Genomic DNA, 16271 nt, shown 5'->3' with positions numbered 1-16271 from the left:
ATTATAATTAAAAATCCTTTATCCTATCGTTTTTGAGAACTTATATGTTATAATCGGATTGTTCTTATAATTTAGATTACTAGGAAGGGCCTGTTGCATATCACGCTGGTTTAAAATTACAGGTAAGTTTATATCCTCTATTTGTTAACTTCTAAAATTTATAGATAAATATAATCTCTTCTCTTTATTAACAGTCATATCAGACTTTTTATCCTTTGAAATATATTTGGTTCTAGCTAAAATACAAACTGTATCAAAAATTAGTTTAGTTTTTGAAATTCATTGCGTATTATTCTTTAGAATCCAAAATAATTTTATTAAATTTTTCTGTAACTTATTTAAACATTTTATTATACTAGCCATACTATTAGACTCAAATAGCTAGCATACTATTAGACTCAAATAGCTGGCACAAATCCTTCAAATAAATATTTAATTCTATATTCTTTTTTCTATTATTTTTCCTATGCCCTCTTGATTTATTTTTATGTTTAATGGAATGATTAAAAGAAGGATAATCCATTAAACCATTTATACAATTAACAACAACAATAGACATGTCTCCATATTTAGTCACTCGATCATTCAACACTGAAAGGAAAAGCAGTACCTAGGACAAGGATTCAATTAATCTTGACGTTTACGTAATTTTATATTTTCTCTTCTTTAGTTAAAATATTTAAATCTAAATTTTCTGAAATTGTAATAGTTAAATTAGTTTAAGATCAGGTACCATTATTACAGTGTTGTAGTAGATAATTATTAGTTTTTTTCCATTAATTGTGCTTTTGTGTCCTGAAAATATAACATAAATGTTGTTAATACTCTCCCAGCACATTGTAAGCCACAGATTTTACATTCTAATAGATAAATAATATTAGTTATTTTACAATTTATATTACCCAGAGGTAAACATTCAAACTTTTTATTATATAAAGTGCTCTGTACGATAGACCGAGGAGTGAAATAATCTCGGCAAAGAAAACAACGACCGGTACACTTAACAATATCTGGTAGATTGCCCTGAATGTTACTATTATTCGTGTTAATCATTAAAATATCAAGCAATAAAACCATAACGACACACCAAACAAAATCAAAACCATATCCAAAAGTCAAATCCATTTCTATTAACCATAAGACCGTTCTAATAATTCAAAACAAAATAAAATACCCAAATAATTATCTGTATCAGTTTAAAACCTGAACCAGCGTTATGGTCTGTCGGGGAAAAATTTAAATACAATTCCTCCACCTGCACTAGATCCCACCTGAGATCATATAATGTATTACAGGTAATTACTTGTTAAAAAAAAACTGTCTTCCTTATTTAGTAACTGAGATTAATGAGCACTTGAACAAGGTCTAGTCCTTATTCATCCATCCAATCACCTAGGACAAAACAGTAAATCCAAACCAGTTGTTTAAAAATCACGTCCAAAATACAGCAAATTCTACATTAATAACTATAAATCATTGTCCCAAAACCAAGCCAAAGCACCTTAAGTCTACAAAATTTGGTATTCCCAAAGTAATCACCACGTATTAGGGCTCCTTAGCGGAAAAATCACTTTCTCACACGGGTTTCGGCGCTTAAATTTCCTGACCAAGGCTAATGAGCGCGCCTGCCATAGAACCATATGGCATACCCCTGTGTAGTGTCACCTGTGGAATATCTACAAAAAATACAATACCCAAAAATATAAAAATATCACCAAAAACATTTTCAAAGCTTCATTCACCACTACTCACCTAAAACTGATTCAAAATAAAAACTACCTAAATATAAAAGAGCGACACTTCAGCCAGTTTACCTTACATAAGTACATAACAACAAATGCCAACAAGTACCCAATCATTTTCATGCCAAAATTCTAAAAACTTATTTCATCTTATCCTCTGTAACTCGGCACCTGCTTGTTTTGAAACAAACTCTAAATCCCAAAAATTATAGAAACGAGAAAAAACACATCTAACAAGTTACATCAAAACATCGTTCAAAATATCTTGCTAAATTTTAGTATACTTATTTAAAAGTTCATTATATTGAAAACTGTTTTTTAATTGCCAAGCAAGTTTATTGGCGGGAAAACCTCGTACGATTAATTAGTGGCTTGACTTTAGTATTTAGTAAAGTATTTGACTTTACTTTTAAAATCAATATAATTAGTACAAATTCTCGCATATCTAAATAGTTGGAAATAATACGATATATTTGAATGTATATTACTTTTAAGGAACGAAAAATTAAATATTTCAAAATTTTGAGATATTCATCGTAAAAAATTTGTAAAAGTAATAAATAAAATAAATTCTAGTACATCGTAAATCATATCTAAGCTATAACATCTTGAACTAGTAGTACTATTAACGAAATTAGTCCATCTTAGAAAAGTATCAAGTATCAATTCTTAGAAAAACCTATTCTTAGAAATTAGATAAAAGAAAAGCCTTCGAAATAATATTCTTTAAATTTACAAATACTAAAATAATTGGTAGATTTGTATATAATGTAGTGAAATCAATGAGTTCACTCTTTTGGTTGAAACTAAAGCCTGAGAATCTATTACTTGCAATGAATTGTTAACGCTCCAGTATGGATTACAATTAGAAATTTTTAAATTCCATTTTTTTAATGCCTTAAATTTATTTTAAATTTTTTCCTAAAATACACGACGGGTCAGTCGCCGCAATTCTGGTAGGGCAACTGGCTGCGCCAGCAATAAAGTGTGGTTTCTGGGGATTCTTATGAAATTTTGACCTTCAATATAAAAATGGAAATTTTTATCATTATCATTAACATTAAATTTCTTAAAAAGTATATCTTCTATTCTTTTCATATACTATTAGTAACATTTTCAACCTTTTAATATGTATTAGTTGTACTTAGTTCCCTTATAAAACATCACAATATAGCTTCTAATAAATTATTACAAAATTATTATAAACTTTATCAATAGGTACAATTACAAAATCATTCTTTATATTAGTAATCGCTTGTTTTATCTTAGAATTATAGAAAATTAAATCATTATTACGATTACCTGCATTATTATATATCACATTTCTAACCCTATTAATAATAAAATTTTTCCAAATCTGAAATTTTTTTTTAATTTCTAATTTTTGCACCACTTACCAATAAATAAATCTAAATTATTATTTAACCCACTTAGCACATTAGAGGGTTTTAGATGATTAGAGAGACGGAATTTAGCCCCCATTTTCATTAGACTGTGCAGATCCATTTGTTTTATTTTTGCCAAATCACCTGTTATAATATGTTCGTAAGTTGGATTTACAAATGATAAAAATTACTCACACTTACACACAGATTTCCAATTATTATCCATGGTCAAAATTCTCAAGTGTTTAATTATAATTAAAAATCATTTGTCATATCGTTTTTGAGAACTTATATGTTATTATCGGATTATTTTTAGAAATTTAATTACTAGGAAGGCTCTGATTCACTTTACGCTGGTTTAAAACTCCAGGTAAATTTATATCCTCTATTTGTTTACTTCTAAAGTTTACAGGTAAATATAATCTCTTCTCCTTATTAACAGTCTTATCAGACTTTTTATCCTTTGAAATATATTTGGTTCTAGCTAAAATACACATCGTTTCATAAATTACGACGTTTTTGAATTACATGGTGTATTATTATTGATAATCCAAAATAATTTTATTAAATTATTTTTTTATAGCTTATTTAAAATTTTATTATACTAGCCATACCATTAGACTCAAATAGCTGGTAAAAATCCCTCAAATAAATATTTCAATCCATATTATTTTTCCCATGCCCTCTTGATCGATTTTTACGTTTAATGGGATGATTTTGTAAAAGTCATTTTGAATTTTTCTACAAAATGTTTTGTATTTTCTAAGAATTATTTTATAGTCAGTAAGATCATTTTTAGAATTCTTATGAAATATTTATATCTTGTAAGACATTTTTTGTATTTTATAACAACTATTTTGTATTTCTTATGAAATAGTTTGAGTTTTGTAACAAGTAGATTAAATTTGTAGAAAGCATTTTGTACTCATGAGAACTATTTTGTCCGTTAGTCTGAATTATTTTTATCCTTTAGTCTGAAGTATAGAACATTTTTTTATGAGGCAATATTTATTTTGTATGAACTTATTTGAATGCTATATGAAGTATTTTTTTTATTTTGTAAGAACTATTTTAAGAAAGAAAGATTTATTAAAAAAAACATATCAACAAAAAAGTATTACTTCCTCCCCTAAAAAGCAAAGCTTGTCCGTAGGGGAGGTAGAGAAAACAAGATCCTTAAAACAAAGACCACTTGGGCACCAATACCACTAATACCATCATACTAAACAATAAATACAAAATAATATCATATATTATACTTCCTCTGGGAACATCATATCAACAAAACCCCCACAATCAATAAATCAATCAATCAATCAAAACTCATATTCAGCAAAAAGCAGTTCCTTAATGATTTTTCTAAAAATGTTGGGGTCACCAATAGTCTTAATATCGCTATTCAAACTATTCCATTTCCGCGTACCTCTATAAAAAACAGAAAAACATGAATGGGAAGATATACCTATAGGTACACAGAAGTCCGCGCTACCCCTTGTATCATAAGAATGAACAGTAGACCTAATGGACAATAAATCATCAAAACAACGAGGCTGAACATCCTGCTGCAGTCCAAAAATAAACCACAATACATAGAACTCACGAAGGCCTGCAACCGGAAAAATTTTTAAAGTTGGGTGAATTTCTCGAACAGACATACGTGGAGATATACCGGCTAAAATTCTTACGGCATGATTTTGTAGAGCTTTTATTGGTTCTAGGATAGAAGAAAAAGTAGAGAGCCAAATACTCGAACAATAAAGTATATAAGGTGTATTAAAAAAAAAAATAAAGATGGCGAAGGACAGACTTGGGAAAACAATGTTGGAGTTTCTTCATTATACCGAGATTTCTCGCCAAAATTTTGCTAGTTAAAGTTACTTGATGTTCCTTAAAAGATAGAGTTTTATCTATTACAATCCCAAGGTATTTAAAAGACGCAGTCCGTTTTATACTGCCATTGGGCAAATCTAATTCCTTGATCCATGGGTAAAAGTTTGATGATCGCGAGAAAATATCAAGTTAGACTTAGCCATGTTAATCCTTAATTTATTTACCCTCAGCCATGCTATAATTCTATTAACTGATTCCTTCATGGAAATCTGCAGCAGCTCCGCTGTCTTAGCTGTGCTAATAGCTCTTGTGTCATCAGCAAAAAGTAAAACTGTTTCATTAGTCGGGTTTACCGTTAGTTCATTTATTCTATAGCAAAAATTATTCAGACAATTTGGTAAATCATTAATAAATATCAAGTATAATATAGGACAGAGAACTGATCCTTGCGGAACACCTATTTCAATACGCTTTTTTTCGGAAGAAGAATCATTTAGTTGGACATACTGATAACGATTACTTAAAAAACTTCTTAAAAAATTTAATGATTTACCCCTCAAACCATACATCTCACACTTCTTAAGTAGAAGTTCATGATCCACAGTGTCGAAAGCTTTCATCAGATCTAAAAATATAGCACCTATTTTAAAACCTTTTTCTAATACCTCATAAATAATAGTTGTCAAATAAATCATCGCCTGTTCCGTTGTCCTTTTTCTACGGAACCCAAATTGTGTCTCTACCAGTAACTTATGATCCTCCAAAAAACTCATCATTCCAATACTAAAACACTTCTCTAGAACACGGGAATGATGGGTAAAACAGATATCGATCTATAGTTTTTTGGGTCATTTTGAATACCACCCTTGTGAATTGGAGTTATACGGGCAACTTTAAAACAGTCTGGGAACTTTCCTTGACGAAAACACTCATTAATTAACCCACATAGAACTTTAGCTATAACAGGAAAAATACATTTAAGTGTTTTTAGAGTAATATGATTGCTACCAGATGAATTACTACACATCCCATAAATAATTTTTTGAATTTTGTCAACTGTTAGAAGTCTAAGGTGAAGAGATACATCAATCGGGTCCCTCAGTAAGGACTCGAACGTTGGATCACCACTATCAAGTACAACTGACATAGCTAAATTCAAACCAATATTCGAAAAATAACTCTGAAATTCATTGCATATGTCCTTTTCAGAATTCAAAGTCTTTCCCATTACACTAACTAATTCATCAGGTACACTATTTATTTTTAATCCAATCACTTCTTTTATTAGTCCCCAGGTTTTCTTAGGGCATTCTTCGACCTCCTTAAACTTTTTCTCAAAATATTTCTTTTTTTCATTTCTTAAAATTGTATTCAACCTATTTCGATAAATTTTATATAATTGCTTATTTTCTTGTGTCAGGTTAATTATTTGAGCTCTAAACAATTTATCTCTTACATTTATTTGCTTCAAAATCACAGGACTAATCCAAGGTTTTTTACTTGAGTGCTTTCTATTAAACGGTTTCAATATGACTGCTTGACTTATCAAACTCTGCAACTTTTCATAAAATAAAGCAAACTTTGAATTTGCGTCCTGAACTTCGCCTAAAACATCGTACCAATTCACCTCTTCTATATCATTTTTAGGTTTTACCATCGCATTTTTACTGATCACTGGAATCCTTGATTTTTTCCTTTAACCACCTTCGTGACAGTTCTAAAGCTAGCTGAAACTCCAAAGTGGTCAGATACATCGTTGATAAGGACCCTGGGAAGACTCAAGGGTACATTAGAAAGGATTCTATCTAGAAGCTTAGCTGATGTTCCCGTAATTCTTGTAGGGATATTTACACAAGCATGAAACCCATTAGATAAACTTCTATTAATAAATTCAGTGCTAGCAGATGACTGATCTATAAGGTCAATATTAAAATCCCCCATAATAAAACATGGCATAGAGTTAATCGGAAGTTTCATTAATTGTTCTTCAAATAGGTCCATAAAGTCTTGGAGCAGACTCTGTGGAGGTCTATATACTACAACAATGCAAAAATTCAAACTCTCTCTAGTTATATGTAAAACAAAACACTCGCAAACTTTCTCTCTATATATTTTAAGATTTTCTCTTATTGAAACCTTATAATCAGCCTGAATATAAGCTGCTAGGCCTCCATGTTGGTAATACTCTCGATCCCTTACACATAAATTATAACCAGGGATATGCAGAAATTGCGAGTTATTATCATTTAACCACGTTTCAGTTAAAGCGATCACCTGAAAGACATTAGTATTTATTAATTCCGATAAAAAATTATGCGCAGAATTCAATCTCTGACAATTCAAATGAAAAATGTTAAGGCCAAAATGGCCCCTATCACCATACAAGGATAGTGCCCCTTCTTTAAAAATATACCTTGATGGCTCATTTGTGAAAATCTCAGTAGCATTAATATCTAAATTTCTATTTATTCTTTCGTTAAACTGGCTGGAAAAATCAACTCTTCGACTTTCAAGTTGCAGGACATTGCTGTTTCCAGGAGGTAAAATGATATCTCTAACCATCATCAATAAAAGTTAATGTATGTGACGGTAGAGGGTGGCGGTGGCGAAAAAAATCATTATCTACAAAACATATATCTAGACCTAGATAAATACAAAAAAAATGACAAAATATATTCCGTCAAAGCAGACATAAGAAACAAAAATTAAACAAAACAAATAAACAAACCGATCGATATGTATACGCATATCAACTCCCAAAATAAAATTCAGTGGGTTAATATGGCTCACAACTTCATTTATAAGCAAACCAAAATTTAATAACCTTCATAACTAATAACTTTTCGTATATTCTCTAAGAAAATAATTTCCAAACACTATAAATAACTAGCTCAAAACCACTATTTACATTTTTAACACTTTGAATCATTCAACCTTTTCAAAATTACCTGCAGATTTAATAGAAATAACCGGCGGTACCACGGGTGATATTCAGCACCCAACACCTCTCTCCATCAAATATTTTCTTTTCATCACCAATTCCTTTCTAATTTGGTGCACCTCTCTACTAACATCATAACTAATAAAAACTGGTTTTCCAGACTGCAAGTCCTTTCCTCTTAATTTGTTTGCATTTTTCATTATCCCGCATCGGTCCTTATAATCAGTAACTTTGATTTTTATAAAGTTACTCGCTTCTTGTATCACTGAAAATGGAGGAATATTCTTGACTTCCATTTCTAATCCCTCATTCAGCACTCTTTTAAGGGTATTTTTTTCATCTGACAATGAATCAGTCCTCACATTCCAAAACAATTTGTTGTTTTTTCTTTCTGTATGCTGCAAACCAAGAGACTGATTTTTTAATGATGTAACTTATGTAAATAAATCATTCACGAGTTTATCCTGATTTTCCATCCTAGACTTCAAAGTATCTACCCGATTATTTGTTTCTCTTGCATCACCTTCCACACACCTGTATCTTTCTCCCAATTCACAAACAGTTTTTTGTGTATTTTGCCCATCAGTGTTCATACTATGAAGGGACTCTCTAATTTCTTATACGTCTGATTGTAAGGTTTCCTACAGCTCCAAGATTCTTACAATATTTTCTGCATTTGTTTTCTCACATTCCTGTCGTAAGCATTCGCCACTCAAATCCAGAATAGAATCTTCCGGCGAGGGCCTTTTCTTCCCTGTTAGAGTTTTTGGGGTTGACGTTAGGCTTTCATTTGATTTATCACCACTCTCATTACCGCCATCAGTTTTCACTTTCTTATCATTTCTCTTTCTCCCCATTCTAATGGACGGTTACGGCAAACTAAATTTCCGAAAAAAGGCAATCTTCAATCAATATATGCCACACGGTTCAAAAATTCTTTATATTTTCATATTTGCTGTGAAATTTGGTTATTATTTATTCGTTCATTTCACTGGCCACTACTAACCCACTTCATTAACTATATTAATGGAATGATTGCATAACCACAATCTTCAAAATAAAGGTACAGTTTTTTCAAGGTCATTAGTTACTTGTGTAATCATATATTGGCTTAACATATTTCTTTCATTCCACGCAAAAATCAATAGGCTCCTTGTCTAGGTTTGTCACTTGTAAACAGGTTATCCGTGAGATGTAATTTATCACATGTAAACAGTTAATCCGTGAAATGTACTTTTTATTTAAGATGTTAACTGTCCAAAGGCTGAATGAAGACTGCAATTGTCTTATATGTCTTATAAGACTATTTTGGATTTAGTGCCAAGTATTTTTGATTTTGTAAAAACTATTTTATATTCTGTATGAATTCCTTTGTATTTTGTCGTAACTATTTTGTGTTTTCTAAATACTATTTTATATTTTATTATTTCGTGTTTTGTCGTAAACATTTTGTATTTTATAAGAATTATCTTATGTATGGTAAGAATAATTTGTATTTTATCGTAACTATTTTGTACTTTCTAAACCATTTTTCCTTTTATCAGAATCATTTTGAATTTTGTAAGAATCATTTGTTTTTTGTAAGGACTATTTTTTGTTTCGCATCAACTATAAGGAAATTTGTAAGTGTAATTTTGTATTTTATAACAATTAATTATGTTTTGTAAGAATTATTTTGTATTTTGTAAGAACTGTTTTTGTATTTTTATGAGCTATTCTGCATTTTGAGTTAAGTATTTTGTATTTCGTAAGAACTATAGTGGATGTTTTACGAACTTTTTCATAGGAACTATATTGAATTTGTATAAAGTATTTTGCACTTTGTACGAACTGTTTTGTATTTGTAAGAAGTATTTTGTGTTTATAATCATAAATATAGTAGTTTATTATAAGCATTTATAAATACTTATAAATAGTAAGTATTTATAGGTATTTATAAATACTTACTATAATAATAATAATTGTTTATTGGTAGTATTTCGTATTTTATAAGAATTATTTTTTGTTTTGCAAGAAATATTTTGTATTTCATAGAAACTTTTATTGTTTCTGTATAAAGTATTTTACAGTTTACTAGAACTATTTTATATTTTGTTAGAACTTTTTTTTATTTTGTATGAACAAATTTGTATTTGCAAGAAATATATTGAAATTTGTAAGTAGTATTTATATTTCATTAGATTTTTTTATAAGAAATATTTTTATTTTTTATGAACTATTCTGTATTTTATAAGAATTATTTTGTTTTTCATGAACTGTTTGTATATTGTAGCAGCCTATTTGTATTTTGTAGGGATAATTCTGTTAGGTAACAATTGTTTTGTATTTAGTAAGATAATTGAAATGCTAAATATGGGCAGGAATATCTATTGTCTTTTACTTGATTGAATGTGTACCTTTCAATGAGGAAGGCATAGTCTTGGCTCAAAGAATAGGGACATTTCGAAAAAAAATTCATACATCCCTGTAAATAGCGCTTTTTTACTATGTTTTGCAACCAGCTTATATAAAATCAAAAAAAAAAAATACGACTTAAAAAGTTGCTTTTAATCAAAAAGGCTTTGTCTTGGCTCAAAGAAAGGGAGCTATCTATTAAAAGTTCTAAAAAGTACCTCTTAATAATTTTTTCACTGTATTTTGCAACAAAAATATGCAAGAGAAGAAAAAATGTGATTCACTGTGTGCCTTTCAATAATGAAGGCCTATTCTTGGCTAAAAAAAGGTATTTCCATTAAAAGCTATCAAAAATACCTCTTAATATGGCTGCTCGCTATGGTTTTCAGTGAAATTATACAAGGTACGAAGAAAATAGGATTAAATGTGTACATTTCAAACAGGAAATATCCAGAAATGGATAAAAACATTCATTACCAAATTTTGGTTAAGAATATATATAATGTCTTTTTAAGACTTGAAAATCAAATTGAAAAAATTTCAGTAAAAAACTGAAATGTTCAGTATAAAAAAAAGATTTTTTTCGTGGGCTCACTTTGGAAAGCACCCGAAAGTATTGTTTATGTTCCTTTTGGTTTTTGATACTGCTCTTCATTTTCCATTGAAGATCCATGTTCAAAGTACTCCAATGATCAAATTCAAAAATTATTTTCCCTATCATTTCCTCTGCCAAAGTTATTGGTTAGTTAAAATTGCGCTGAAACAAAGTAAATTGATGGAATTAACTTTAAAAAGCTTAGGTTTAGCCTAAGGAATCAATGTATTTTCTTGCCATTGTAAATACACTTAAACAATACATTTGCTTGACTTACTTGATTTAAGTCCCATCGGTCCGTGAAGGTCGTCTTGGGGCCTCTTTCTTCTTAATGGCGTGGATGTGCCTTTTGTATGCTTCACGGTCTTCTGCAAGGCAAAGAAGGTCCTTGAGGTGGTGAGGTGCAAAGTTTTCCTTCCTCCTTTTTGGGGGACGACCACGAGGACAAGAACCGTGGATTTGGCCTTCGAAGGTGATTTTCGGGAGACGGGACCAACCCATTCGTTGTGCGTGACCGAGCCATCGAAGTTGCTGGAGCTGAATCTTCATGATAATTGTTCGTTGTACTTTAAGGCACTCGCGAAGTTCGAAATTTTAGATTCTATGAACTAAGTGATCCCGGAGATGCTGCGGAGGCACTTAGTTTCAAATGATGCGAGTCGATGATTGTCATTTACCTTCAGTGTCCATGTTTCACATGAGCAGATTGCGATAGGGATGATCAGGGTATCAGATCTGGGGGATGATCAGGGAAAAGTCGTGTGTTAAGCCACAGAGAAAAATCCTTGCTTTGCCATATGGGAATAAGGGCTTTGAAACTGAAACTTGCAAGGGCGAGACGTCTTTTAATGTCTTTGATAGACTGTTGACGCTGATGATCAAACTACCGAGGTAAGGGAACTCGTCGACGAACCACTAGATACTCTCTCCATTAAGTTTCAGGTCCGGCTTAACTGTATCCGGCGGCTGCGGCAATACATTGGCTTATAGTATAGTAATACTGGCCGCTTCGAACAACATCAGTATTTGGTGAACTTCACGATGTAGTAAAACAGTTTATCAGAAATGGAATGGGTGGTAGAATTTTTGGTACAGTATTGAAATTTACTTGACCGCTTGTATCTATACTGTCACGGATCAACTGGTTGTATGAACCTAGGCACAGGGATGACCTCTTTTTTAACGTAGACATGGGGATGACCGCTTTTGTAAACGTAGGCATGGGGTAGGACAGTTTGTGTCAACGGAGGCATGGTGCGACAAATTGAGTCATTGTAGGAATGGTGTGACCGCTTGTATCATCATAAGCATAGTGCAACTGCTTGTATCAACGTTGTTATTGCGTGACCGCTTGTATTAACGTAGACATGGTGTGACCACTTGTATCAACGTAGGCATGGTGTGACCAATTATACCAACATATGCATGGTGTGACCGCAAGTATCAACGTAGGCATGGTGTGTCCACTTGTATAAATGTAGGCATAGTGTGACCGCCTGTATTAACTTAAGCATGATGTGATAGCTTGTATCCACCTAGGTATGGTGTAACAACTTGTATCAACGTAGGCAGTTGTAACCGCTTGTATCAACATACTCATGGTGTGACTGCTTTTATCAACATAGAAATGGTGATACCACTTGTATAAACGTAGGCATATTGTGACCGATTATAATAAAAAAATTCTTGAATGATCCTAATCCTTATTTCCACTAGTTTTATAAAAAGTGGCAACATGGCGACACCCAAGCCACCCCTGGCATCATCATTTTAGCATTTTTTAACGTTTGAATACCCAAAATGGATATATTTTCTATTACTATTATTTTCCGATAATTCCCAACCTATGCCACACTATTGCTGTTCCGCAGCACCCCTAACATCATGTCATTACCCTCCTCTCCCCTCTAAGAAATCTCAAGACTTTTGTTGTTAAAAATTAATATTTAATTTATTGATTGAAGTTTTCACAAGCCAAGCCTATCTCGATTGGCCAAATGAGGTCAGCGTAACACAATGTACCAGTTCATATGACATCCTCCGGCGCACATCCTAAGAAATCACAAATTCTTATTATAAAATACGAAATACTTATTACAAAAAAAAATTATTCTTAAAAAACAAAAATACATCCTAAGAAATCACAAATTCTTCTTACTCCCGAGCGGTTTGTATCTTTGGAAAATTCAAAATCGAAGTATAATTTTTTTTTTCTCTTCTTTTTTTATCCTACGGAAAAATTAAGAACAGAACTTGAACTTTTCTTCTCTTCTCTTAGAAAATTCAAAACTGAAGCAGAACTTTTATCTTCTTTGGAAAAATTCACAATTGAAGCGTATTTTTTTTTTATCTTCTTTGAGAAAATTCAGAAGTGACGTGGAACTTTTTCTCTTCTTTGAAGAAATTCATAAGTAAAGGGAATCTTTTTCTCATATGTTATAGGGAATAACAGTTCGCTTCTTCGGGAAAAAAAAAAATCAGAATCGAAGCTTAAAATTGTTCTCTTCCTTGGAAAAAATTCAGAATCGAAGTTTAACATTTTTCTCTTCTATGGAAAATTCAGAAGATAGCTTGAAATTTTCTTCTCTGTCTTGGGAAAATTCAAAACCAAAGCGGAACTTTTTTCTTCTTTTGGGAAACTCAGAACTGAAGGGTAAATCTTTTTCTTTTCTTTATAAAAAATCAGAATTGAACTGAAGCATTTTCTATTCTGTGAAAACATTCAGAATCGAAGCGTAACTTATTCGCTTCTTTGGAAAAAATTCAGAATCGAAGTGGAACATTTTTATTATAAACAAATAAGTAGAACAACAGGGAAATTTTTATACAAGACAGTGGAACGCAACTTTAAATGAATATTTCGACCCTATATCCAAGGGCCGTCCTCAGCAAAAGAGACGAAGAGAATAAAAACACTATAAAAGAAACTTACATTAAAATTCAATCATTAAAACTGTTTAAAAAATGCTTTAAAACAGCCCTAATATCATTACTTCAAGGAAGTTGAACCAGGACTGGTACTCCAAACGAAATGGACAGAGAACAATTCATTCAGATGGAATTAAAATACTTACAGACAAGCTTTTAAAGCTAATCTCGTCTTCTTGGCAGCCAGCCTAGAAGGTCTATTCGTAATAGGTTGAGTGGAGTTATTTACTGGAGTGGAGTGGAGTTAATTCAAAATGATTTGACTAATTATATTAAAAAACCAGTAAATGACTCCACTCAACCTATTACAAATAGACCATCTAGGCTGGCTGCCAAGAAGGCGAGATTAGCTTTGAAATCTTGTCTCTAAGTATTTTAATTGCATCTGAATGAATTGTTCTCTGTCAATTTCGCGTGGAGTACCAGTCCTGGTTGAACTTCCTTGAAGTAATGATATTAGGGCTGTTTTAAAACATTTTTTTAAACAGTTTTAATGATTGAATTCTAATGTAAGTTTCTTTTAGAGTGTTTTTATTCTCTTCGTTAGTTTTGCTGAGGACGGCCCTTGGATATAGGGTCGAAATATTCATTTAAAGTTGCGTTCCACTGTCTTGTATAAAAATTTCCCTGTTGTTCTACTTATTTGTTTATGATGGAAAGGCAGTGTGGTCTTCGTCGCTATTTGCGTCTAGCTTACGGGGAGCAGTTGACTTATGATATCTTTTATTTTATTAGTTTAGGCAAAAAACATGCTAATATTATCAATCAACAAAAATTTTTAGAATCTTGTAGAAATGAAAATCTTACTCCTAAGTCTTTAAGATATAAATTGCATTTAAATACCCGTAAAGAAGCGAAATTCGCACACACATTACATTACACTAGTCCACATTACTAAGGATAAAAAACAAAAACGACAGAGTATTTTCTCAGAAAGAAAATATCTTGAAAAATTTTGGTGGGAAAGTCTGTCCACTGTTGATTATTCTCAGGTTGTACGACTGGATAGGAACTTATTTATTTACGATTTTCGTTTATCTAAATAAAGTCTTTATAAGAAATTGAAATGTCTAAGAGATGAATATTTGACGGATCATCGTGCTTATACCCCGATGTTTACTCCAGGACCCGCTATTGATAATCTCTCCTCTAGAGTTCTTGAACCTAAGGAAATCCAAACTCTTGAAAAAGGTCCAAAATTTTCTTTTCCACCAAAACAAGTTCCTGTGGCAGATATTGTTTCCTCCTTATAATCTTCTTTGCATAAACACTACATATCCATTTCTAACCCAGATGAAGTGAGGTCTTGTTTTATTAATACACTTTACGGCAGCCAAAAAAAAGTTACATCTCATACTAATTTGACACCAGAAATTTCGCACGACATGAAAATTTCGTCTAATCTTTACAGAGACCCTTGAATTATAATAACTAAAGCAGACCTGGGAAATTCCCTTATAGTCATTGGTACCTTATATTAAGACAATAAAATTTATTCACACTTAAATGACACAAATACATATACTTCCAAGACTCACGACCATACTAATAAGTTTGCGAATAAAATTATAACCGAATTAAAGAATTTAAAACAAAATGGCAAAATCACCCCACAATTGTATAATAAATTTCTCCCCCGAGGTAGCTTTTGCCCAAAGTTTTACGGTTTACCGAAATTACACAAGCAAGGTATTCCCTTAAGGCCAATTGTAGCATGTACGAAAGCCCTTGCTTCCAATATTGGAAAGTGGTTAGGTATAGCCTTCAAACCGTTACTTCATTCCCGGAAATCGTACATATGTAATTCGATAGATTTAGTAGAAAAATTTAAAAGTTCAAGCATTTCAGAAAATACAATAGTAAGTAGTTTTTACATAGTTTCTATGTACACAAATATTGATGTAGCAATATCTGAGCAGTTATTAAAAAATAAAATAGAAGAAAACTATCATTTAATTGAAGATTCAACAACAGGAATAGATTGTGAGGTTCTAATGTACCTAGTCAAAATTTGTAATAAGTATTCAATGTATTTTCAGTTCCTTAATTCTTTTTATCAACAAAAAATAGAAGTTCAAATAGGGATAAAATCCTTTTAATAGACAGTGATTGATAGAAATTCACAAAAATACCAGATATTTCGGTCACATATACAGTGACCGTCATCAGTAGTAAAACTAAAATAAAACAATTTAAAACATAAGTTTATATACTAAATCAAATAACACTACATATTGTTTAAATCTCTAATTCTTTTCAAAGCAAAGGCGGAAGCTATTCTCTTTGACCTTCTTGGATTCGGCTCATTAGCGTTCAATGATATAACATTTGGACAAAGGTCAACTACATTGGGTGAATTGAACTTTACTGTGTCAGATTTTAATAAATTATCATAGATAGAGTCCAGCCCATATTCACCTGTATCCCAATTCAAAGCAATATTCTTGAATAGAATT

The sequence above is a fragment of the Artemia sp. Qi Xiang Cuo genome, chromosome 6 (assembly GCF_049724085.1).
Source record: "Artemia sp. Qi Xiang Cuo chromosome 6, ASM4972408v1, whole genome shotgun sequence".
Taxonomy (NCBI): domain Eukaryota; kingdom Metazoa; phylum Arthropoda; class Branchiopoda; order Anostraca; family Artemiidae; genus Artemia; species Artemia sp. Qi Xiang Cuo.
This window is presented reverse-complemented; position numbering follows the sequence as displayed.